General features: G+C 37.1%; 1 protein-coding gene and 1 long non-coding RNA gene across 6 annotated transcripts in view; one reads left to right on the forward strand and one right to left on the reverse strand.

Moving 5' to 3' along the window:
- Positions 1–25788, forward strand: part of NEIL3 (nei like DNA glycosylase 3) — a 585035-nt gene extending 559247 nt beyond the window's left edge. For all 4 annotated transcript variants that reach the window (XR_008998668.1, XR_008998669.1, XR_008998667.1 and 1 more), the window contains one exon: positions 23954–25788. The gene's annotated coding sequence lies outside the window, so the exon portion shown is untranslated. The remainder of the gene's footprint in view (positions 1–23953) is intronic.
- The window catches only part of LOC118916890 (uncharacterized), a 130552-nt gene that overhangs the window by 38694 nt on the left and 65556 nt on the right, over positions 1–26302 (reverse strand). The window lies entirely within an intron of this gene.

Raw genomic sequence — 26302 nt, forward strand, 5'->3', positions numbered from 1 at the left:
TTTCATTATTATATGTCTTGGTGGTGTCTTCCCTGGATCCCTTGTGCTGGGAGATCTGTGCACCTCCACGGCCTGAGAGACTATCTCCTTCCCCAGATTGGGGAAGTTCTCAGCAATTATTTCTCCCAAGACACTTTCTACCCCTTTTTCTCTCTTCTTCTTCTGGTACCCCTATAATGTGAATATTGTTCCATCTGGATTGGTCACTCAGCTCTCCTAATATTATTTCCTTCCTGGAGATCCTTTTTTCTCTCTGCCTCAGCTTCTTTGTATTCCTGTTCTCTAATTTCTATTCCATTTACCATCACCTCTAATCTGCTTTTAAATCTCTCCATTGTATGTTTCATTTCAGCCACTGTATTTTTAATGTGTCTATCTAACTCCTGAATTCATCCCTTAATTTTTGAATATTTAGCTCCATTACCATGTTTATGACTTTTATTTTGAATTCTGTTTCAGGAAGATTGGTGATCTCAGGCTCACTGAGCCCTCTTTCTGGTGTTTGAGGGATTCGGGATTGAACAAGGTCTTTCTGCCTTTTCCTAATCCTATTGGATAATGAGAAATATTAGGTTTGTGTAGGTGGCACCCTCCAGTGCCTAGAAGCTCTACTCTTTCTGGCTGCCCCACCCTGGAGCGACGGTAGTGGTAGCAGGCTAGCAGCAACAGCATCTACCCTAAAGAGATAGTTCTTCCCTGCTTCCTGGCTGCAGTGCCTGCCTCTGCTGTCAGGGCCAGTGAGCTGCTCGCGGGAGGCAGCCTCTGCTTTAAGCTGTGTAATTGCTGTAGGTGGGGCTGCCCTAGTGCCATGGCAGAGGCACCAGGTTTGTGCACAGGTGCTGGCCAGGACGAAGGAGCAGCAGGTTGCTTATCACGGTGGGGGCCTCGGGGCTGCATTGCCAGCAGGGGGATGGAGCGCCTGAATCTCCTGAAAGTTCCCAACCTGCTGGTGCCAGGACGATTTTGTTCACCTGTTCCTTCTCCTGAGCAGCAAGCTCTGTGTAATCCTTACCCCTTTAGCAGCCCTCTCACTGTTGGGAAGTCTTTCAAAGAGCCCAACTTTCTTTAGTCTCAGAGCAGACGATTGTGGGAACCTGCCCACCACAGACATCTGGAACTTCAGTCTCTGATTGCTTTTCAACCCCTGTAATCTCCAGAGCACTGCGCAATGTGGGTTTGTCTCCTGGAGGTTTCCAGGACTGGGTGTTTAGCAGTCCTGGGCTTCCACTCCCTCCCTGCTCTGTTTCTCTTCCTCCCTCCAGGGAACTACAGTGGGGAGAATGTTCAGGTCCTGCCAGGTTGTGGCTTTATTACTTTCCCCTTTTCTGTGAGATGTTCTCTTTTCCCTGATGTAGACTAGCTAATGCAATCTTATTTCTGATCACTTTTTTAGGAATAGTTGTATTTACTGTATTTTCATATTATATGTGGTTATGGGAGGAGATTTCTGCCTCACTTCTCATGCTGCCATCTTTTTTCCAAGTCTGTAGCAGTATATTTATAGAGAATATAAATTAGACTTCGCAATCTCTATTGTAAAATGCTTGCCCTATCATCTCAGGATTCCAGACTCCATTGCTCTTGGCTTATATCAAAGAGTTTGAATTTGAAGTTATTTTTCTTCATGCAAAGCATAAGCCTGATATTCAAAGAGAGAGAGAAGTCAAGCACAAAACCTCTATATCCATCATGTCTCAAATTAGTGTAAAGTCTGCCTTTTATCAAGTTTGATTATCAAAAATGCTTACCTTACTGGCTCAAACTTCTGCAGAGATTCCTGCAGAGATGCCTGTATTGCATTATTTTTAATGTTACTTCCTTGGCTTTTATTAAGGGTAGATTTAGTAAGTGGACATATGAAGAATTCTCCTAGCTTTGCCAAAAAGCTGCTGTTGAAGACATTGTCCATTAGCCTGTTCTTTTGCATTCGTATGAATACCCAGGGAACCCGTTACTTTCAGAATTTAGTATTGGAAAACTGTGATTCTCTTAAAAAGCAGGTTTGATATTTTGGACAGAGCATTAAAGTATGCAACTCAAAGTGTAACTCTCAGAATTCAGGCAAGGACAAATTGCGAAAAGTAATAAACAAATTTAGTTAAAGTTAAACTTAGCAAAAGCCCCAAACGTATACAACATCTATTTTATATAGTTCTCATTATTCTAGATTTAAAAATTATGAATGAGTTTTGAAGGGATATAATTGAGCCTATAACCAAAGGTAAGATGAGGCAAGAAAGAACAAACACAACTCAATCATGAGCTCCTGAGGTTCACAGCAACTCTGTGTTTAGCTCTGAGACCTCGCTGCCTAGCACCTGAGGCTGCAGGGGAGCTGAGGATAATGCCTGATAAGGGAGCTCAGTTTTCTTTTCCCAAGTGTTGACTCTGAAGTTCTGAGCACCTAATTTCTATCTGCTTCTCCATTTTGATTCCAAATATTCTGTGGGGTGTTGAGTATGGATGCAAATAGTTCAATTAGATTTATATCAAAATTGATCTATTGCATTTTCACTGAAAACATATAGCCCCTTGATGAAAGTAAGCCAATTTCACTTTTGTTCTACTTTTTTAAAAAGTACCATTTATGTTTCCAGTATTCTATGTTGATTTCATTGAAATAATTTTTATTAGGATGAATTACTTCTGTGTAAGTTTCTTCAGAGCATATGTTTTTTTTGATATCATTAATGTGCAATTACTTGAACATTATGCTTACTAGACTCCCCACATTATCAAGTCCCCCCCGCATACCCCATTACAGTCACTGTCCATCAGCATAGTAAGATGCTATAGAATCATTACTTGTCTTCTCTGTATATACAGCCTTTCCCATGACCCCCCCTGCTACATTATGTGTGCTAATTGTAATGCCCCATTTTACCCCTTATCCCTCCCCAGTCCCTTTCCCTTTGGTAACTGTTAGTCCATTCTTGGGTGCTGTGAGTCTGCTAGAGCATATCAGTTTTGATTACTTGACATTGTAAGTTTCCATAGGTTAAAATTTCTCAATCTAACATAAGCCTGGGTTAACTTCTCTCATTAATTTGTGATCAATAAACTTTTAATGTGTGTATATTTAGCCACTGCTCTTTTGCTATTAATTTTATTATTTGCACAAAATCTAGTTTTTTCAGTCTTCAATTTGCAGACTTTAGTTATTTTGTTTGTAGAATTTATTATTTACCATGAGTTTTCCAGCAGAGAAAAAAAGATTGAAAACTGGTTTTTAACCTTAATACAACTATAAAATAATTGCTTTAAATTTCAAAGTACCAAGATGAATGACAACCACATAAAATTGTCCATAATTTAAATAGAAATGTGTGACTATTTTACTATTGTGGGCAAGCTAATTTGACAAGCTTTTGGAAGGTAATGATCTCTGTCTGTTTAAGGCAGAAACGAACAAAGACTATCTAGGAATCTCTATGGAAACGATAAGATATTCCTGTATTTGTGCTACTGAATTTACATGTACATTTTTTTAGTTATATTTCATGCTAAAAGAAAAAATAATTGGCTTAGTTCCTACATGGAAATTATTTCCATCCATTATAATAGGAGAAAGAGATGAACAACTCTTCTTGGGAAGTGGCTCATTAGTTACAAGATGAGTAAGTTCTACAACCCTGTTGTACAATGTTGTGTGTAGAGTCAACAACAATATATTATTCACTTAAATGTTTGTTAAGAGAGTAGATCTCATATTAAGCACTTTAAGTAGAACAAAATAAAATTTGAAGGAGATATAGATGAAACATCTTAGAAAGTTAATCTTGATGTATTTATTAACTTTGCTTTGGTAGAGGTATGATAGTTATTCTTACTTTTCCAATGGAAACTAAAGATCTTTCTCGATTTTTGACAATACATAGTCATCTTTAATGATAATCAGTCATGAGGAGTAACCAAATATTTCAGTGCAAATGGTACCTCTGAACTTTTCAACAGTCATTGGATTAAGTGACTTTGCCACTTGTTTTGGTGAACGATATGAGTGGGGGGTGACTTTATTCCTCCTGTAGGGAACCCTATCATGCAGTGATACCTTCTTTCTGTCTCTGCAATGGATTAACCTGTGATTTTTAAGCCCCTGAGATTTTGGGATTATTTTTTACTTACAGCATAACCTAATTTGTTCTGATTGATACTGATCTTAACAGTGTTAAAAACATCTCTTATCCAAGTGGACTTGTAATAGATCTGCAGCTATTTTGCAAAATTTCTGTCTCTTCTTGCTTCTTTAACTGTATGTGGTGAATATCTTTAGCAGCATATGGTAACATATTCTTGTCAACTGGCTTTACTAGACCAATGAAATGGACATATCAGTATTTCTAGTTCATTTATTCTAGATTTGATACAAGTTCTTCTCTTGGTCCTTATTCATTTAAGTGTCAGTAATATGACAAATATACTTTGTATCTCTGATCATTTAACCCATCATGGTCAAAGTAATCACTATGACCTTTCTCTAGAGCATTCTGAAACTTTCTGATGTTATAAAATACTGCAATAATTGAACTATATAAATGAATGCAATAGAAAACATTATCATCTCCCTCTGCTTGATAAGTTGCCTGTCTTGTTCCCAGCTTAGCATATATCATAGTCTTATAAATAGGCAAAGTGCTATAAAAATGGTCAGTAATGAAAAATACATATCAATAGAACTTCCACATAGAATCACTTAGGAGATATTAACAAGGGAAATGTAAGTACCCAGAACTATCCCAAGAGGCCTTTAGAGCCAGTGGGGCAAAAGTCAGTAGAAAGATCTTTGGCTTTCAGTGGAATCTTTATCTTTTCGGATCCAAAACTCTTCTGTGATGACTGACCAGTGGTGAGGTAATGGCTCTCAGTCAGGAAGTCCTACCTGTATCTGGAAGCTGGGAAAATCTGAGAAGACATAAGATAAATTAATTGCTTTGATTCTCAACCTTAGACATATTTTGACCATAATTCTTCCACTTATACTGACTCACTCTGTAAGCATTTTTCAGCATTATAACCAGCAACTAAACTAGGTCAGGAGAATGGAATGAAACAACTCTTTAAGGGCTTATCCTTTCCTTAAAAAAAAAATCAAATGCAAATAAACACAATTAAGAGTTCTGTGCAATGCAATAGATGTTTGAATGGAGCCTATGAATAGCAACTAGCAAATTTTGGTTGGCTTCACTGTGGTAAGGCCTAGGTGTAGACTGCGGGAAACATGTGGAAACGTGTTTGCACCAAATCTGGGAGCCTGGAAGAGATGGAAATGGATGTGATCATTTCCACTTGTTGTGTGGCATTAAACACTAAATGCCTAAAATCAGTAGTTGCAGAGATGGGAATGTGGATATCTTTGGGAAGCCAGTATTCTACCTACACAGCATCTATTAAGAAAATGTTCTTTGTCTTATTTAAATAATAATTTATACTTTAAGTCACTTTCTATCCCTTCATGTAGTTCTAGTTTCCATCTAGTATTACAGTCCTTTGGTATGAAGAAATACTTACTTTGGATTCATTTTTCAAGAATATTTTTATTGGATATAGAATTCGAAATGGAAGTGTTTATTGTTCTTACATCACTTAAAAACATCATTCTTCACCCTCTGGCCTCCATTGTTTCTGAAGGAAGTTATCTATATCACTTATTTTCTGTGCTTAAAGTATCTTTAGACTCTGACTGCTCTTAATATTTCTCAATTTTAGTTCTTTGAAGTTTCAGTTAAGATGTGACTAAGTATGATTTTCTTTGATTTTTGAGTTTCACTGAGTTTCTTAAATTTGTGGCTTGATGCTTTAATTCTAACATCTCTTTAAAAATTGTCCCCATTTTCTCTCTGCTGTCAGTGGTTTCTCTAGTTATACATGTTAATTTATATCCTTGGTGTGTTTATATAATTTTTGATCTTTTCTTCTGCAAGTTAGAATATGAAATTATTTGCAATATGATAGTCATTATTTGTTGTAACTTTTCCATTGATATTTCCTACTGATACTCTGTTTTCAGCTCCTCTAACATATTTATTCTTGTTGCTTTGAAATACTTATCTGTTACTTCTTACTTCTTGGTCATCTGTGGGTCTGCTCTCATTGTCTGTTTTTTCCCCATCTCTACCATTGTATATGTGAGGAAATAGTAGGAACAAAGGTGAATAATAGTCACCCAAGAAAAGCACATACCCCTTCCTCTGTCAGATGGCTAGTGAAACAAGCCAGTTGCTGTCACTGGGCTTTGTGGAAGCTGTAGTTAGGCTCAATTCATCCCTGGATTTGACTGTTTTCAAGGCAGGTTTGGGGCTTTTTCTTCAACAAGACCTCAGGTCTAAGTATCAACAAGATTCTGGAGAGCTCTCTGTGGTTCCGCGTCCAGTCACCAGTTTTCTTCTACATGGTTGATTTCTCTCTGCTTTACAGCACAGCTCCTAGCTCTGTGTCTTTCTCTTTGCTCTCTAATCTGGGTGTCTGTTCAGGAACGGCAGCACACTTGTGCCTCACTTACCTATAGGTGACTTGATTGGGTGCCCTCCCCTTGAACTTAGGGTGCTGCCGATGTGCATTCTGGGAGACCCTTCACGCCTTTGGGAAGCACATTACAGTGACCACCTTCATTCAGTTCATCCTCACCCGCACCTTATCCCATGCACACTGTGACGGCTCTGTGAGAAAGAATGGGTGGGGAGGGACAGACTGATTTGTCTGCAAAAGTGTGATTTTATAGCTTATCCAGAATGTTTTGTTTGGCAATGATGTTATAATAGGAATCTACATCTTAACTGGAAGCAAAAATACACTTTGGTAAAATTTTCATTTTTCTCTTTGGTGAATTATCAGAGCATAGCTATTACCATTGAAAATGGTTTTAATTCTCCTTCACAGAAAATAATATTCCCTTCTGTGTATATTAACTTAATACAGCAATAGATCACTGCCTTTCTTTTCAAACTGACCCTATCCTGTTCAATGTAGTAAATTTAATTTCACCTATTTCAGTAGTTAACCCATTTTGCTTTGTGGCATCGAAACAGCTATGTGTGACAATGCCACAATATGCTAAATATTGGGTGTGAATTTTGCAAACATTCGATAGATATTGAATATGTAAATCACCTTATGGACTAACATTTGTGGAAGTTACCAGGTGGCAATGAGAACTTGTAGTAAATACCCATATACCTGACTATAGCTCTTCAGTGTCATTGTGTAGGAAATCATTAGGGCTCCAGTACAATATGTGCTTTGTAAAAAGATAACCAAGCATTATTGGTAAACTGCCTTTTGTTAGGAGTGTGGAATTATAAATGCAAAAGAAAAATTAGAATACATTTACATATTATAGAATTATTTAAGGAGACAGAGAATGGTAAAAATAGGGAGTCAGAAGTTAAATCATAAGCTGTATAAAATACATCTGTACTCTTGTTGCAATATGGGAACTGAGTTGAATTCTGAGCTGTCTAGGTTGTCACCTGTGTCGGCATGGTTTTGCTTGTAGTTAGAGGAACTTGCAGATTAAAAAAGAGAATTATTTTAATTGCAGGAGCTTTAGATATTTCCAGTGTTCTTTAAAATTGTCCCTCTAAGCCACAGAGTCTTTTGCTTAAAGTTCCAGATAACTGGTGTTTGATCAGGTACTCTTGTTTAGTCTTATCTGAGAGAGGCTTCACTACCTCCCCAAATACCTGGCGACTCCCTCAAGCAGGAGACCGTCCCAGGGTCCACACGGGTCCTGAGTCCCGGAAGCGGAGGACAAGCTGTGTCTGTTCCTTCAGACTTGCCACCTCACTGGTGCGCCTTCCCCTCTGCTTGAAGCCATCTCCTCATTCTGACAGTGATTAGCATGAGAACACTCATAATTTCACAAGACTCATAGCTCAATGTTCTCCCAGATTTCAGGTAATAGGTCCATCCTCTGATTCGTCCACAAGTACAAAAGTGCCATCGGCTCACATTTTCTCCCAGTCACTGAGGAGATGCATCTCCTCCCAGAGAACTCACTGTGCACGTTTTTCCATGTCTCTGTGGAGTCTCTCTCTCCACTGGTCTCAAACTTAGGATGCAGTGTTGGGTACGCAAAGGTCTCACGTCGGTCTCCAGTCCCTTCCCTCTCTGCCCCTCACCCACACACCTCCAGAATTATCAGATACCCTGTCTTATCTTCCAGCAAAACCCAGAAAGTCTTTTAAAAAACAACTGATAAAGTCTCCTCCAGTTAATTAGAAACACTTTGATCAGCTAAAATTCTTTTTAGAATAACCTGGGATAATGAAAATCACCAACTAGATTTCCTTGTGGATTCTTGGAATTTCTGTAAAAATATTTATTTACACCATCAGAACTACTCATACTCCCCTTTTATTCTGAATTTATCCATTCAGACCAAATTAATTATGCTTTTATGCCAACATCTCCCTGTTTTTACCATTCTGCAATAAAGGGAGTTCTGTTTCAAGATGCTTTAATGCAAAATTTCTCTGCTGATTCAGCTAAGCATATAACTACACTGTTATTGTTGCAAAAAAGAGCTCTTGTAATCCCGTTTTCAAGCAACATTCCTCTCTGCCCAATTTGAAATAGTGTATGCTAGCCTGTGATACAGGAACAATGCTTGTAAACCAATTTATAAAAAGAGATTTCCATATAAACATATGAGGCTGAAATAGTTACCATTTCCTCTTTAAATGCTTCACATTAGCGTGACGTGAACACCAAAAAAGAGCAACCTGATCTATGTGTCATCACCTGTCATTTTCAAGCACAGTGTTCACACACACAGCATGGCTGGGAATTCCTGGAAATCTGTGAGGGGGTCTATTGTGTTTTATGCTTAAAAAGGGAGGGCGGCTAAGGCTGTAACTGCTTCTTATTGGGAGAACTTTGTACCAGAAATCACTATTCTTTGTTTTCTCTCTTGCCAACCTTAAGTCCCTACTAACGAACCATACTCGATCAAGTTTTATCATGGCAAAATACGCTTTGTCTTTCTTTTTTCCTTCAAAATTTCAAGACAATTAAATGACTGTAGTGCTATTTAAGTGGTGAAGAAAGAAACATGATGTTGAGCTGCACCCCAAAGACACGTCTTTTGTATTATAATGCTTTCTTTCCACAGATGTTAGTTGAAAATTGATATAATGGTGTTTCTTGTAAGTGTAGCAGAAACAAAACAAAAAACATTTTAAAAGTAGAATAGATGTAATTGTATGTGATAAACGAGCCTGGTGGAATTGTACTAGAAACCCATACGGAATAATTATCTATCAGTGGCACCTGCAGAGGAATTATAAGCAGCTGCAGAATTTGATTTTTGAACAAGACAACAGAAAAAAATAAAGACTGGTATTAAGAATTGAGAAGTTAGAGAACAGAACAGAATATAGAATGAGAAGAGGAAGATTTAACCAGGACTTCAATCCAAAGTTAAAAAGGTGAAACACAGCTAAACATTGAGTTTGAATTTCACACTCAAAATGTGAGTCACATTTAGGGATGTAAAAGTGTCTAAATTCAGAAATGGGATTGTCAGGAAGCTGCTATGATAACAAGTATGGAAACTCTCAGGACAGAAGCCGTTCCACTCCCTGCCGGGCAGCCTACCAATGATACGGCCTGGGGAAGTTATTCCACGTTTCTGATCTTTGGTAGACATAATCTTGTTACGAAGATCAAATGAATTTGTATTTGTTTTATGCCTTCTAAAGAGCTTAGTGCCTACAAGGTAGTTAGAAAATGTGGATTCTCAGTTTACCCCTTTTTAAAGCTTAAAAAAAAGTATTTTATGGAATATAGGTACATAGACACACAGTCAGTTCTCATTGTTCAAGGTAGTTATGCTCCATCAAGTTGCTGTGAACGGTGAACCATAGTTCCTAGGAGGATGCACAGGTTCCCGTGAGCCTCTGATTGCATTCTCATTGACCTGTCACTGCATGACCTTCTTATGTGTGTCTGTTTAGACACATCATATAATATATATTATTGATTCACACCTGAATGAGGCCTGTCCAACCCATGCATCTTCTCCAAAAGGCCTTCTTACATTTAGGACCACTGGACAGCACTACATCTGGGGGCCATTTTAAACAAAAGGACCAATTAAAAAATTTTTTTGAAAATCATAGCCCCAAAATATATTGCAGAAAGGTTTTTTCCAGCATGAGTTCTGAGCACCCATGCTGAGTGTCACATGCTGGGTGACTCACATCTTTCACTCTGAGACCACGAGAAGTGCTGTGAGTATTGATTTGGGATATGCTGAATTTTTTTTTTTTTACAATGAGAAAACTACAAAGGAAAAAAAAGGGAAAGCATTTGGTTCCCTGGTTTTCATCTATATTTACACATTCATTTTATTGTTGACGGCCTCAGCCTCTTCAGAGCTCTGAGCAACCCTAACCCGAAGAAGGTGGGCCACCAAATGCTTCGTGGCTGTTCGTGGAGAAGAGTGGTGGGATGAAGTATGAAAGTGATTCAAGCAAACCACTTGAAAACTAGGCATCACAGGTTTTTACGCTAGCTGTAAAAACAAAATGCTATTATGGAATCATCTAATCTCTTGATTCCCTCCAGTGTATTTTTCATTTCAGTTAATGCGTGCTTTAGCTCTGATCTGTTCTTATATTTCTAACTCTTTGTTTTGCTGGTCTTCTCCAAGTTTGGTGACCATCTTTGACCATTAGTTTGAATTCTTTACATTATCTCCATTTCATTAGGGTCTTATGTCCTGGGGTTTTATCATCTTCTGTATTTGTCTTTATGAAGTAGTTGGAGTACCTTTCCTAATCTTGAAGGGCAGGAGTACTTCTGGGGCTCTGCTGGCTCGGGAGGTGCGGCTGTCCTGGGCCAGGGGGCCTACGGCGTGCCTTGCAGGATGCCTGGATCTGATGTTTATGTTGACCAGGGCAGGCCCTGAGCCGTGTCACAAGGACTTCTGGGGCACCCCTGGCAAGCCATCAAGGTGCCTGGACCCTACTCCCACAAGCACTAGCACGGTGGAGAGGGAACCAAAAAACGGTGTCTCTGACCCCAGAGCCAGTGCCAGTAGTCCTGTGCCCATTCTTGGACACCCTGGTTTATGGATTTCCTCGGTCTCTGGGCAGGTGAGCCTGAGTGACAGGCCTCACTGCAGTCCCATCTCTCCTACCCTCTTCTGTGTGGTGGTTCTACCATTTGTTGTGCAGAGGCTGTTCAGCCAGCCCGCACTACCTCAGGAGGAGTTGCTCCCTCCATGGGAAGAGGCGGGCTGGCTGTTGCCATCTCTGTCCAAGAATATTTTAAAGTAATACTGTGAATTCAGTCAGAAATTATAAGGGTCAAAATTGATTAATGATTTGCAGACCAAAGGAAAGAAAAAAATGATGGGGACGTAGGTTTTACTATCTAGGTAAACTTCTGGTAACGCTTGCGGTTTGGTTTCCATAAACTGTCCCTAAGGATTCATCAAATAATGAAAATAAGCTATTTCTAAAACAGTGAAGTTTCCCTTATCTCTTTTAGTAATGCTTCCATTTCTTTCTGTAAGTGATTATGCTTTCCAGCTATGTTCGTCGATTGAGAAAGTTGAGGCCAGAGAATTTTATGTGAAATGGCCCTTCCCCCGCCGTTTGTATTTTCAGTATCTGTGCTACAAAGATTTGATACTTCTCACCCAAACTTTTTTATTAACTTAAAAACTTCAAAAGGTAATAGTTATCTACAAATAACTATTTTGTCTTGAACAATGGCTAGAAAAGAAACCCTGCTTCTGGTCGGTTGATTAAAGATACTTTCACAATGTCGTATCATTTCAGACATAAAAGTTCACCTTAATTAATGAGAGATTTCAGTTTGCATTGCCAAAACAACCTAGAGTAGAATTAAACATTAGGCTAAAAGTTTCCACATATTACAGAAGTATTTGCATTATTTTAACATTTTATTTCTAGATTAATAAAACAATACAAGTTGGACTGTACTCAGAGATGCAATTTTAAATCCTAATACATTTTACATTTGGTAAAGATTGTAAGAATTATCAAGATGAGTGAACAAGTGAAAAAGAAACATAGCTATATTGGCCACTTATGTTTTAAATCATATTTATAAAATGACTTTCAGTTAATGAACTTAACTTTAAAATCCTAACTAGGTATAAATATGCAATAATACTTAGATCTCTCTACAGATTTTATGACATACTGTAAATTACATGGAAATATATATATTCTGCTATGCTATATATTTTAGCAGCCATATGGAATAGAGCATAATAGACTAAATTTAAACTGTATGGATTTTCACCAACCAAAACAAGAACTAGACATCATCATCAGGTTGACTGGAAAGGAAACATGTTTCAGAATCAAGGATGTGTTTATATACATTTTAAGTAATTTATTTTCAAAGCATGTGTCTTTTTTTTTGAAAAACTAAATACACTTTCTCTTAATCTAAAGGAATATCATGATAGAAAATGAGAAGGCAAGGTCTTACACTGTCAGCTCTGCTATCATTTCTGTGACACTGAAATCAAAATTGAGCTGCTCTAAACTACACATCTGCCTAGATAGTTGCAATATAATTACTTGATTGTACCAATTAATACACTTCTATTAAATATCTTTTCTGCAAGTATTCTTACTAATGTCAATAATCCGTTGCATTATGCTGCATATTTTCTCTAGTCATTTGTATTTTGACATGTCTGGTGATACTTTGGCCTTGAAAAATGTTTTATGCAAGTTGAATGCATATATCTTCTATAGTTACACTTATTCTCAACAAGATTATATTTTATAGAAAATTTATCCAATTTTTTTCTTATAATTTTGCTTTATTCCAAATTCTGGATGAGTATAACACTGGTTTTGTAAAAGTTTCGAAATTTTATCTATTTTTGGAAAGTGTAAATATTATTAGAATAATTTGTTCTTTTTAGATTTAGGCTATTAAACTAGAATTTCTGTGCATTATCTTATTTTATGGATATCTTTGAGAGTCTGATAGCCATTTTTCTAAAATTCATCAATTCCACAGAGGTTTCCAGATTTTTTTGATATTTCAAATTTTCTTTTTTTCTCCATTTCAATACACTAGTTTGAATTTATGAGTTTGTATTTTTTCCTCCTTTTGTTTTCCTCTTTATGGCAGTTCATTAATCTTTCAAAAGCCAATTCTTTGATTAATCTAATATTTCTGCTGTCATACTGATAACTTAATTCATTCCTCTTTTTACCTTACTGAATTTAAAGCTTAAGAAATATTTGGGTCCTCATATGATTTTTTTACTGTTATTTCCATTTTAATATTGTTCTTGCAAACAGCTGTTTAAAGAGAAACTCATATCTTTATTTTCTCTTTTAAAAAAATTACCATTTTTATATCATTATAGAATATGGTACAGTCCCTATCTTTGTTAATTAATTCAGATTTTTTGCTAGGGTCTTAATATGTTGTTTTATACAAAATATAAATGACTAGATAATTTGAATGCTAATTGATGCAAAAACAGAGGAACATTCCTGCCTTCTTGTAGACTATAGTTTATGTTCTAGCTGGGAGAGAAACCTTGCCCATCTTAAACATGGTATGCTGTCTCTTTAGTTTGAAGGGTCGGCAGTAAAGGTGGGCAGTTTTATGTAACGGTTTTGGAAAGCTTCCTTGAGAAAGTGGTGAGCAATGACTTGGAGTGAAAGAGAGCTCGCTGTGCACATCTGGAGGGAAAGACAGTCCAGACAGAGTGAGTATAAGGCTTTAATGTGAGAGTGTGTCTAACACAGATGAGCAACAGTGAAAAAAATAACTGGTCTGATTGGAGAAGTAAAGGAAGATGTAGGAAATGAAGCCAGACATGTAATGAGGTGAACGGAGGGGAAGACGGCAGTGTAGGAAGCTCCTGAGCTAAGTACACACTAAGATAGTGACTAGGTACAGAGCAACCCCCTCTGGGAAGGTCCAGGAAGCACAGAGAGGAGACCTGTACCGAGGCACCCCATAAAGTGTCAAGAGTTAAGGTAAAATGCTAACCTTAAAAGCAGCATGAGAAAAGTTATGTATAAGGAGATCCCAATAAGAATATCATCTGATTTTTAAGAAATTTGTGGGCCAGAGGCAGTGGCAGAATATATTCAAACTGGTAAAAAGCAAGCATATTGTAAAGGTAGTAGACCGAGCATTATAAAGCTAGTATGACCATTAAAAAACAAAAGTAGTAAAATCAACTATATCTACAATAATCACTTGTATGGGATATATAAAATAAAAAGATGTAAATATGTCAAATCAGAAAACATGGAGGGGCGAGTAATAACATAGTGCTTTTAGGATGTGTTTGAACTTAAGCAACCATCAACTATATAGACATACACACTGGATGCTATAAATGAACCTCAAGTACAAGAACCTGTAGTACATACACAAAAAATGAAGTTCTCCAGTCTAAAAAAGAAAAAGACCTAGCTCCACATGGCCTGCAGGAGACTCGCCTCACAGCCAAAGACATGCCAAAAGTGGAGGGAGGGAAGTTTCTCCATGCAAATGGGAACAGAAGGCTGTGGTAGCAAAACTTGTATCAGATAAAATACTTTTAAACAATGACCATATCAAGGGACAAAGGGCATTTACATAATGTCATGGAACAAATCCAGCATGAGGATGTGACAATTGCACATATCTATGCACTCAACATAGGAGTACTGAAATACATAAAGCAAATATTAACAGACATGAAGGAAGAAATTGACAGTTAATGTGATAATATTGGGGGTCTTTAACACCTCACTTGCATCAGTGGATAGATCACCAGACAAAGTCAATGAAGAAACAGTGGCTTTGAACAACGCATTGCATAGATGGACTTAACAGACATATACAGAACATTATATCCAAATATAGCAGAATACATTTTCTAGTGAACATATAACACTCCCCAGCCTAGATCACGTTAGGCCACAAAGCCAGTCTCAGTAAATTTACGACGACTGAAATCATACCAAGCAAGAAAAAAATAGGAAAAAATGAAACTATATGGAGGCTAAAAGACCAGTGGGTTTTTAGTAAATAATTATTAGGTCAAGGAAGAAATCAAAGAGAAATCAAAAAATAATTTGAGACCAATTAAAATGGAAACAACAACAGTTGAAATGCTGGGATGCAGCCAAAGCAGTTCTAAAGGAGAAGTTTAGGAGAAGGAAGGAAATAATACTAATAAAAAATAGTAAATATGCAGCAGATCTGCATACACCTTTTTCCAGAGAAGACTTTAAGATGACCAACAGCCACAGGAAAATATGCCCAATATCACTAACATCAAGGAAATGCAAATCAGAATGACACTGAGCTATCACGGCACATCTGTTGGAATGGCTAATATCAGAAAGACGGAAAGGATGTGAAGACGCACTCGTTTACTCTTGGGGGGAATGTACATTGGTGCAGCCTTTATGGAAAACAGAATGGCTGTTCCTCAAGAAATTAATAGAAATACCATGCAGTCCATCAGTTCTAGGTATTTATCCAATGAAAACAATAAGATTATATATACATACACATCCCTATGCTTATTGCTAGCATTATTTACAATAGCCAAAATATAGAAGTATTCATTGTAGGAGAATAAAAAAGAGGTCTTGAAATATTACTCAGCCAAACAAGGATGAAATCTTGCCATTTGTGATAACATGGATGGACCTAGGGGTTAATATGCTAATAAGTAAAGTAATTCAGACAGAGGAAGACACATACTGTGTGATTTCACTTACATGTGGAATATAAAAAAAAAAATTGACAAGCAAAACAGAAACTGACTCAAAACAAACTAAGAGAACTTCTGGTTGCCAGCCAGAAGTGAGGGGGCATGGGGATGGGCAAGTAGGTGAAGCGGATTAAGTTCAGCATAGAAAATACAGTAATAACTTAAATATAGTAATCATAGTAATAATATTGTAATCTTTATATGGTGACAGATAACTACCTTTACTGTATTTCTTAATGTATATAAATGTTGAATCATATTGTACCCCTGAAACTAATACAAAACTACATGTTAATTATATTAAAGCACATATACACAAACACACACAGGAAATTTGACCCATTGTTTACATGGTGACCCAAGTCTAGCCAAGACTTGACGCAAGTCTCTGAGAGGCAATTAGCCTATTTTCTGTCTCCTATTAAGTACAGAGGTGCAAGCCAGAGTGGGGGTTCACCACTGGTTCTGGAGCAGACACATCCTAATCCAACCACTGACAGCCTCAGAAGCTCCGTCACCACACTGGCAGGTGTGTGATCCTAAGTATCAGAAAATGATGGGGAAATGGCCCCAAATGCTGGTCCCCAGACTAGTGCTCATCTGTGAAGAATTTTTTTTGCCAGTTTATATAGAAGTAGCAATGATTTTTAAAAAGTACATAGTGGAAGAGGTGGATCTTGTAGTAAGGGTTTTAAAGAAATTGTCCTCCTTTGTGCATGCCATAAAAACATATTTTCACTTATGAAGTAATGATCATAAGTTTTAAAAATGGTTTTACATGGCAAAATGAAAGTTGGCGACCCTAACAGAAAAGAATGTAATGATTTGAATTTCATATATATATGCCATAAATATAGAAATATATATAAATTCTCTAATGGCAACAGGAAGCCCTGCAGGTTTCTGGAAAGGGTGAAGTAACAGAACTTGCAATAGGAAAGGATCCTTGCAGCAGGTCTGGGAGGCAGGGGGCTGCCTGCAGTGTGTGGGAGGAGGGGTCATCTTGGTCCGGACCAGGATTGTAGAAATGAGAACAAGAAGAAGAGGTTGGGTCTGACATTTTTTTCAGAGCAAATCCTAGAGAATTTCACGCAGTTCCTGTACAGTATGAAGGAAGGAAATGACAGCGGAGTCCCCTCCCGTGTGCTGAGGGCCTGGGAATACGATGTGTGCCAGGGGAGGGGAGCAGGCCCTGTGTGTCCTGAGCGTGCCCGTCCCAGGCGCTCGCTGGACCCCTGCGTGAAGACCAGAGGCGGTTCGGGGCGATCACTTAGAGGGAATGAACACCTGGGGGCAGGAGGCTCCTACTGACGGTTTAGTGAAAGCAGGGCCAGGGAACAGAGTAGGAGGAGAACAGAGGGACGGCCTGTCCGCCTGGTTAACTGGGGGGATTGGAGGCAGTGTGCTTCCTCCCAAGTGCCTGGTCCAAAGGAGATCCGAGTAACGGGAATGTAGCCATCAGAGGAAATGCCCTGCACCCCCGCCTCCCCGTTCACCTGTCCTGGTGAGTCGGAGGTGGCCTGCCCTCACCTGGCTGTGACCCCCGGGCCCTGCTGGGTTGCTCTAGTCTTTACACGTGTGTTGCGCCCCTCAGCACCTATGAAGCAGACGATAAGTTCCTGTCTTTCCTGGCTCCCTCTGAAGGCGTTCCCCCTGGGGATTAGGTTGGGCATATCTGCGCAATTCCTTCTTCAGCCACTTTGATAAAAAGTCATTACAAAATACTTTAAACTTAAATTACAAATCATATCCGTCTCATGATAAATAAAGACTTGTTATTCTGAAACTAATGCCCGACCTATTTATCTGTTACATTATTCAGTGAGTCACCTTTTCAAATTAGAATCTTAGCTAAAGGTGAGAGGAAAACAGTTTTGCCATTTACTTCACAATAATAGAAATATTAGGTATTGTTCATATTATAGGAGAGATTTAACCAGGACATGTACTATTTAAAAAATTCAAACCAGATCCGAATAGATGGCATTTTTAAAATAATCTAAAATAGCTAATTTTTTTTTCATTATTTCCAATTATATTTTCTGATAAATTCCAGTATAGATTTTCCAGCCAGTTAATAACAGTTCTCCTATTCCAAGTTGGGGTGCATATTTAAATCCCCAGTGTCCCAACCAAGATTTCAGAAAGGTTATCCTCGCCATCTTCTTTAAGTTATATATTGAACCATTTGTAAAACTCTTCTTTCAGTGAAAGTTGTGTCTTATATATTTAAATACCTGTCAAGGGATAATAAAGATCAGGGCCCTCTTCAAAAGGGGAAATATTTTACCTCATATTCCATTTTATTGTCCTTTAATTTAAAAAGTCATGTTCATTATTACTTTGGACATATCCAAAAATATAAGTAATACACCCTCAGAAAACAAGCTACTCCTATTATTTGATAGGTATAGTTGCAGGGAGAGTGGCTATATGAAACTGTACACATTTGTAAAGTTTTCTCCAGTATTGATGGGATGGGTGCAGTCGGAACAAGAACAGTCAGTCCATGAGCAGGAAGTTGCAACTAAAACTACCAGGCTAGTCACATATCCCCCTGCTGCCAGCAGTCTTTTAACATATTCACAGATTCATATATAAAATACCAGCATTGTGATTTTTTAAACATGGTAATTAAGCTACTAATTAGTAGCAATTAACCCAGACTCCACCTACAAAATGAAGTCTAGCGCTGCAGCTCACTTTAGAGGTTTAAGCATCTGGTTAAAAAGAGCCTTGGGCTACTTCGTCCTGCTGCTGTGTTAATTGCAAGTTGGTTGATTGGAAAAACAACTTGGGAAAGAGAATCCCTTCCTTTAAGAAGAAAATCATTTATCCTGACAATCACCACTACTACTGAAATATCTGTCTATGCCTTTATGACAGTAATGTTTTTAAATATACACATTGACACAGATACACAGTTACACAAAAAGTACACATTTCTCTTAAGCTTCATGTACTACACTAGGACTAACAGAGAAGAGTGGGGAAAAAGGAATGCAAAATTTGAAGTTAATCTAAGATATTCACCTCAGAGTATTTTATTCAGAATATTCTATACATATGAATCTCTATGTCACACTCATAGAAACAGATACACAGATATCACTATTAGTGGTTGTACTCTGATAATTTTTTCTTTTCAACATTGTAATGTACAGAATTACCTTAGCACAATTCTGACTTTTAAAGGTAGGTTTTCCAATATCGATACACAAAGTACGTATATACATACATTTCAAATGCAATTATTGTATTTCTGTAAATCTTGTTTTATCTGACATAGTGGAATGACACCCACCAAATAGTCATAAAGGAAGTTTTGGCCAGTCTATTTAAAAAAGAAAAAAAAAAAGATTCTTAGGAATTACAGATAAATGAATCAAACTTAATTCCATAAATTAACATACCACAGATTAATAATGAACTTTTAAATATTAATTTACAAAATGACATCTATTGAAATTCATTGCAGAGGAAGGTAAATAAAAGCCATGGAAATAAAAAGCATGATTTTGATATGTATAGAATATCAAAAGAATATTTACTACTACTCTGCTTACTATTGTGATTAAGGAAACTCTATAATGTCTTATAATCTTTACAATTCTTTAATATCAGTATTTAATATAAGCAAATATTCAAAGATGCTAATCTATTTGTTCAAATTCACACAAATGAAGAAGGATAGATTTTTTTTTTTACATTTTTTGTAGTTTTTGTTTTTCACATTAACAAAAATTTATAAATATGACAATTCCATGTGTCTTTTCAATCTGTGGGTTCAGATACAATGCTTGGTTGTGAATAATTTTAGGGAAATAATTTAGAGAAGGAAAAAAAATAGGACAACTTATTGTAATCCACAAAACTGTGGAGACAGGTTCATGTAACTATTCTACCAGCTTCATAAAACTGTTCTCTAGAAATCTGGGCTTTCAGGATTTAGGTGCAGGTTTTCAATACTGACTCTGCCACTTTCCTGCTTCTTGTCCTTACAACATCTACTGAATGTTTCTGTAGGTGACTACATTTATCTAAAGACTAGGACAATATTACTACTACTTCGTAACAATAAGATATTATTTGCCTTTTCTCCTTGTTGATATCTGCTGCTTGCACCCCCAGAACAAACACATCACCAAACCGTACTCATAGCCATGGGACCCTTCACAGCTTCTTACAAACTCACGGCGTAGTGAAAAAAACACACCGATATACTGATGATAATAATCGATGCCAATTTCACTTACTGTTTTTAAAGTAATAAAAATCATGAATTTTATGAAGCCTTGACTACTGAGTAATTTTTATTAATCTGTATGACAACTGGGGAAGAAGTAAACAGCATTTCACCAAACACAAAAATAAACTCAAAATGGGTTGAAGCCTTAAGTGGAAAACCTGAAACCACAAAACTCCTAAATGAAGACAGGCAGTAAAGTCGTGGACCTTGGTCAGAGCAGTAGTTTTGAGACCTGTCTCGTCAGGCAAAGAGAACCAACTAAAACGACTGGGAATACGTCAGGCTAAAGCTTCTGCACAGAGGGCACCATCAACAGACTAGCAAGTGATACATCCAATAAGGCATTGATACACAAAATATGTAAAGAACTCATACAACTCATTAAAAACACACAACCCAATTTAAAAAATGGGCAAAGGGCCTAATTAGACATTTTTCTAAAGAAGACATGCAGAGAGAGGTCCAACAGACACAAAAAGATGCCCAGCGTCACTAGTCATCAGGGAAATACAGACCAAAGCCACAGTGAGATATGACACCTGCTAGGATGGCTAGTATCAAACACAAGGAACAACGAGCACTGGAGAGGATGTGGAGGAACGGGAGCCCTATGTACATGGTTGTTGGGAATGTAGGTGGGTGCAGCCACATGGAAAATAGTGAATCAAACTTAGTCCCAAATACCATTAAAACGGTATTAAAAACGGAATTTAGAAAAGTTAAAAATAGAACTACCGTACAATCCAGGAATTCCTCTTCTAGGTATTTATCCAAAGAAAACAAACCAGTAATTCAAAAACATAGTTGCACCCTTATGTTCACTGCAGCATTATTTACAACAGCCAAGATACAGAGGCAGCCTGAGTGCCCATCAATGGATGAACAGATAAGAATGCTACACACACATGGGAGCATTAGTCAGCCACAAAAAAAGAACAATATCTTGCCATTTCTGACAACTTAAGTGGACTAAAGGTATTATGCTAAGTCAAAAATGTCAGAGAAAGACAAATACCATATAATTTCACTTCCTATATGTAGAATCTAAAATAGAAAACGATTGAACAAACAAAACAGAAACCACTTCACAGATATAGAGAACAAACCAGTGGTTGCCAGAGGGCGAGGGTGGGAGTATTGGTGAACTACGTGAAAGGTAAAAACTTCCAGGTTCTATCAAACAGAGTGTCACAGGGAGGTCTCACAGCATAGGGAATATAGTCACTAACCATGTGCAGTGAACGAAGTGGCTAGACAATTGTGGTGATCATTTCACAATGTGTAAAAATATTGAATCATTAACTTATACACCTTAAATTAATATATCAATTATAATTCAAAAAGTACAATTAAAGTTTTCCTAATGAAATTGGTGTTTACATTAACAGATGTGAATTTAAAAATTTTTTGTAATGAAATGTGCTAAAATTTGAATATATACAGGAAACTGACACATTTTCAATTTTTAAAAGAATAATTCTATGAATATTATGCACGATCAAAGATACTTTCAAAATGTTAAACCAATCAGTGGGTTTTAAGGTCATAGTGTAGAAAAGTTCATTGATAAAATTTCTGACTCCAGATTAGTTGCAACTCACTTTAACTACCGGTTGTTGATTTCTGGACTAATATGAAGAAAAACTATCCACAGTTATCCAACACTATATTGAAATCCCTACCTTTACTAAATAATTATTTGCAAAAATTTTTCTTTTTATGTATTAGCCAACTTACTAATGCAGAAGCATGTATTATTTACCCCCAAATTTTCCCATTAATTAAGAAATGAAAGGTCTCAACAAGAAATATCACATGATTTCACCTATATGTGGAATCAAAGAACAAAACATACAGAAGGACAAAACAGAAATAGCCATAGATACAGACCACAGCCCGGTAGTCGCCAGAGAGGAGGAAGAGGGTGGGATGGACAAAACAGGGAAGGGAGTTTAAAGGTACCGACTTCCAGTTATAAAATCAGTAAGACATGGGGATTCAGTGCAGAGCATAGGTTACACAGTTACTAATGTGCCAACTTTGTGTGGTGACAGATGGTAACTAGATTTATCCTCGTAGTCACTCACATATATATAGATAGATAGATATTGAATCACTATGTTGTACATTTGAAACTAATAGTGCATATCAACTACAATAAAATTAAAAAAAAAAATAAAGTTGCAACTCATGCTAAGTAAATAAAGCCTTGGGCCCGTGCAGAAGGTGTTTCTGACCCCAAAGGGAGAATGTGGTCCGCGGGCTTGCGCCCACCCCGGCCACTGCAGCACCACTTTCCATCTGCCTCCCTGGGGAATGAGTGGCTTTGATTCACGGCCAGCACTGATGAACGGATCTGCCTCAGACTGAACACACAGCCAAACTACGGACTGAACATCCCCGAGGCTGAGCCACAATGCAAGCCATGGCCCTTATGCGGTTCTGAGGTGTCCAGGGAGGATCACCAGTTGTGACCAGTTACCGCTCTGATGGGGCAGTTTTATAATGGTGGAGGCTGTGAACCTGTCGGGGCAGAGGGTATGTAAAAAATCTTGTACCATCTCCTCAATTATTCTGTGAATCTTAAACTGATCTTTAAAAAATAGTCTTGATTTTTTTTAATTTAAAAATAATGGCAAATCATAAAGAATGAAAAAAGAAAAAAAGGCAGATATTTGATGTAATAAAAATGTTATAAATAGACATTTATGTGTTCCCATTCTGTCAACTTCCCTCGACTTTTGCCTACTGTTACATACATTTTCAAATGTGTGCAGTAAGATAGAAAATGACTTCTCTTACCATAAACAATGCAAAAGCCTTTTACTAACAGCCCTAAGTGTTGACCTTCAGACTTTCTTAAGCCTTGAAGATCATGCTGATAAATTACTTCAAGAGAAAAAGCTACATATTTTAATGAATAGGAATATGAAGCAGTGAATCATACAAAAAGGAACTTCCTGTCAGGGCGTCCTATTATTGGTGATGTTAACACCAATAATTTGATTAGACATTGTCCACTAAGTTTTTCCCCTTGTAATTTTGTGTCATTGCTAATTGGGGAGAAATGATGTGAGATTTTAATGTAAGTATTCTATTCTCTTTCAGCGTTTCAAAAAGTAACTTCAAAAACATCTAAGATTCTTTACTGAACCAAATCTTTCTTTTTTTTTTTTTTTTGAAAGTCGTGTGATGATCATTTGCTAACCTTATTATTCCCCCCGTGCTTATTAGTTGGAGTTCTGCTGGAAGACAGGAATTTGGTTTCCTCCTCGTCTTGATCCTTTCCTTGTTTATTATCTGATGGGCAAACAGTTCGGAACGTTCCCTGGGCTGCTGGGTCATTACTATCATTTTGCTTTCATGTTTGGGTTGTGCTATATTGGCACAGGGAAGGCTATTGAAAATGGCTCTGCACCACTTTTGACATACTTTCAAACAAAAACACTTCCTTACGTTCTGGCATATCCAGACTCATCTTCTACTTATCCTATTTCAGTGCTGGAAATAGTCATTTGCCCAGAGCCTTCATCATTCTTACTGGGGACTGCTTGTTAGGGCCCAGGGGTGTGAGCTGGGTGTACTTTGTTACTGGAGTGTCTTTGCTTCCAGGCCATTTAAATGGAAAGGACTAGCAAAAAAACATCATTTCGTGACACAGCTACACACACACACACATCAATTATATGTGTACTAAAATTATATTAAATATGCATGATTATATTTAAAATTAAGACATAGTCCATTTTTATTTTACATAATTTCAGCATATAAAATTTTAATATATAAACTCATCACTTCACCCTGATCCATCTAATTCCTACCCAACATTGCAGGTTTGCTCCTGCCTTCTTCGTGCCAGCCTCCCTCTCTTAGTATTTCCCCTTTTACAGCATAAAAAGCTGCCTCCCAACAATATCAATCTTCAAAATATTTATGTTTTTTCAGTCTCCTGACAATAAACCGTGTGTTTTCAGAACTGTCACCGTGACAGCGAGTCGGGAAGGTGCCAGAGGAGCCCTCGGACGCAGTAACCCTGCCCTCACCTAGGCGACCCTCCGGGGGAAGGACCGTGTCTCCTCCTGCCGGAGAGGCAGCGACCTGCCCACACCTGCAGCCGTGGGAGGCCGGGCCTCGGACTGCTGCCCTCCTCCCGGGAACTGTGTCCGAAACACCCCTCCCGGCTGCCTCCCACAAGCCGGGAAAAGCTAGCCTCCTTTTTGTCTCACCACAGCGCGCCTGTCCTGCACTGCACTTCCCATTATCCATATGTACGCACACACACTGCACTCCTACTAGAGTCCAAGATGAGTTGACAGGGTTTTTTGTTTGTATGTTTGTTTTTAATCAAAGGATATATAGCCATTTATGTTTTCTAAATTACCTGTATTTTCTTTATTTGTTTTCTATCATTCTGAGTGATCGTGGTAGTCATGTGAGACACAGCTAAGTTTCATTTCTGGCTTTTCTTTGACTTTTAGTTGCATTTCCCCATCCTTGTTGAATTAATATTTTTGGACCTGTAGACTAACTGCATTTTCTAAAGTTCTAAACTATGCAAAACGATATAGTTACAGAAGTGTCACCCCTCTTGTCCCTTTTTTTCTTATGATTATGAGTCCTGCATAAATACTGGATACAAATCCTTTAGAGACATGCTTTTGCAGATACATTCTCCCAAGTGTATACCAATAGACACTAGATATGTGTTGTTATTTTCATAACATCTGACCGAAGAGACAATTTTCTTTTATGTAAAAATTTTATGTAAAGTGCAATATCTCATTTTTAGAAATTTTAGGTTTCATCTGCTGTATCCTAAGAATTCTTTCTCAACCACATTATAAATATTTTCCCAGTGTTTTCTTTAAAATGTTTACATGTTTGCCTTTAAATTTACCAGTATTTATTTTTCATTGATTTTTAAAATATGGTGCCTGTGGTTTTCCGTTCCTCTAGCACAGTTTGTTTAAAATACTACCCTTTGCTATTGAATTACCTTTGCACCTTTGTCAAAAAGCAATTGACTACATGCATAGGCCTATTTCACTGTAATTTATGCTTATATTTATTCTGATAATATCCCACTCTATTGACTATTGTTGCTTAAATGTAAATTTTGAACTCTAGTGTGAATCTTTGGTATTATAATTTTTTCAAAACTTTGGTCCATTGCTCTTCTGTATGTATTTTATATCAACTGACAATATTTACTAGAGTCCTGCTGGGATTTTTATTGGGATCACAGTGAATTTCTAGATGAATTTTGGGAGATTGACATCCTAACAGTATCAAGTCTTTCAGTTCATGAATGTAGCTATCTATTTATTTAGATATTGTTTAGTTTCTCTTATTGATATTACAGCTCTTAACATATAAATCTGAGACATTTTAATTTATAATTATGTCTTTTGATGTGATTGCAAGCAATATTGGATTTTAATTTTCAAATGCAATTACTCAATTGTATTGTAACAAGAAATAAAACTGAATTTTGTTTATTGCCTTGTATCATGCAACTTTGCTAAACTGGCCTCATTACCCCTGGCATTCAAAGAAATAACAGAACTCAACTTAAGTTCTGTTCTTTGTCTGTACTATACATGTGCTCTCACTATTTGAATGTGGTTTTTACAGTCAGGAATATCTAGCATAGGGTTGAAGACACAAATTTTGTCCAAAATAAACTTGAATGGTACAAATCTAGTCAACTACTTTTATATATTTACATTACATCACATTATGTAATGTAGTGTAAATTCTTTCTCATATCAAGGAATGAATAAAAACTCAAAAATTAGTTAAAAATATGTAATGGGTTAGAGAAACGAGTGTATGTGGTTGAATAAATTAACACCTACTATAAATATAGAATGGGAAAATTTTTTAAATAAAATTTCTTCTTCTTATACTGATGACAGATCCTGTATCTATACACAAGTGACTTATTACTCAAAGATTTCTCATGTTTTATTTTGTCTGTAAACAATAATTGGTTTTAAATTTGAATATGAATAAGTTACTTTCATCACAAAGCACTAAATCCATTTCACAGTAATGTGTACCTCCAGGGCATTAAAGTATATGATACAGGTGGCATATTTGTAGCCCACTGGGTTCTGTTTATTAATGAATTTGGCACCAACTACATGTTTATTTTTCATAAAATTTGCTCATGAAAAGCACAGACACCACCCATGTTAAATAAATCATATACTTCTTATATACCAAGAAAGCCAATATTCTCACATATAAATGGCACTGCCAAATGCCCTGAGAGAATATAGTTCTTATATTACTGTCAGCAAAAGTCCAAGTTTATTTTA

This window comes from Manis pentadactyla, chromosome 7 (genome assembly GCF_030020395.1).
Source record: "Manis pentadactyla isolate mManPen7 chromosome 7, mManPen7.hap1, whole genome shotgun sequence".
Lineage (NCBI taxonomy): Eukaryota > Metazoa > Chordata > Mammalia > Pholidota > Manidae > Manis > Manis pentadactyla.